The sequence below is a fragment of the Nicotiana attenuata genome, unplaced genomic scaffold (assembly GCF_001879085.1).
Source record: "Nicotiana attenuata strain UT unplaced genomic scaffold, NIATTr2, whole genome shotgun sequence".
Lineage (NCBI taxonomy): Eukaryota > Viridiplantae > Streptophyta > Magnoliopsida > Solanales > Solanaceae > Nicotiana > Nicotiana attenuata.
Window position 1 is genome coordinate 245370 of NW_017670382.1, and position 1555 is coordinate 246924.

Sequence of the window (1555 nt, forward strand, 5' to 3'; positions counted from 1 at the left end):
CTAATTGAGGATCCTGTCAATTAACTACAACAAACACGAAGTTGAACAAATAGAGATTAAACTAGCAATTTGTATTCACATAAACAAGAAGTTCATCACCCAATAGGTTCCATCAAAACCTTAGACAAGGAATTTAGCTACTCATGGCTATGCGAAAATAAACTAAGATAGAATTCATCATAAAAATCAAAAGTAAAGAAGAAAGATGTTTGGAGTATTCTCTCACAATGGTTTTCCTTGCTAAGAAACCCTCAAAATCAATCCCCTCCTCTCTTGGGCGAAGTCTAATGTTTTAAATAGGGTTTAGGTCTAAAAATCCCGTATTTGACACTTTGACCCCTGAACTTTTCTGCGCCTGCCGCGGTTCTGCCGCGGTCGCGGTAGAACCGCGGCCAAACACCCTCGCGGATTCTCAAGTTCTGAAGCTGCTTCCACCGCGGTTCTACCGCGGTCGCGGTAGAACCGCGGTGGATCCAGTACTCTGAATTCCTCGGCCTGCTTGGCGTGGGTTCATTGGGAATTTATACATTTGGCCTCTTTTCTCCAATTTTGACCCCAAAACTGCTCCTTAGCCTTCCTTATACATATATCACCTGCAAATCATGAAAAACACTAATAAGAGCATTTTGTTATCACTTTTAGCATTAAAACTACACAAGAAGGTGATTATTTAAGGTGTGATTATAGTCAAATTCACCTATTATCAACACCCCACACTTAAACCTTTGCTCGTCCTCGAGCAAACTAAACCACACTTCTAGGCCTAACTGTTCAATGCATTGCCCCAATTTATGTCACACCTGCTATTATCAATGATCGACCCAAGCAGTGCACAATCATATCTCAAATGCAGACTCTCATGCCAAGACACACTTGTGCTCACTCTAATTACTCTAACAGAAGTGAAGACTCACTTTTTCTTCCTGAGTCACATGCCCTCACATAAACAAAATCTGAGAGAAGTTCCACACACATAAAATTCAACAACAAGGAACCATATATAGAAAGAATTCACTCACTCTCAGCAAAGAGCATTCACATGCCACACAGACACACCATAAGCTTGCCCCTAGTGTAATACTCTACTAATCGAGTCATTCAGTCAAAGATCAAGAGGTCTTTATAGGTTGTAATGTAGGCTAAGGGACGGGTAGGATATATTTGGATATAGTGACTAACCTCCCTAAGCACTTTTAATACACACTTTCTTTTATTTCACCTTTATGTTCAACCCAATCATTATTCCACATTTTGTTTCACTTGTGACCCCCACTTTTCTTTAGGTACAACTGGCTTCTTCTCTTTCTTTTTTTTTGATTTATTGTACACTACCAGTTCACCAATCAAAACCTTCATTCTTGATTCCCTTTTTTTTCACTAAATCTCTCCCACCCCACACTTTGACTTTTGTATATTCTTTAGTGATTCAAGTGCTTCTAGGAGGTAAAGGTTCAAACAATAAGCTTATTCAAACATAACGATTTAGATTATTATAGGGTTATCAAAGAACAGGCTTCAGGCTCAAAGGGGTTAACTATGGTAATATGCACAGGTG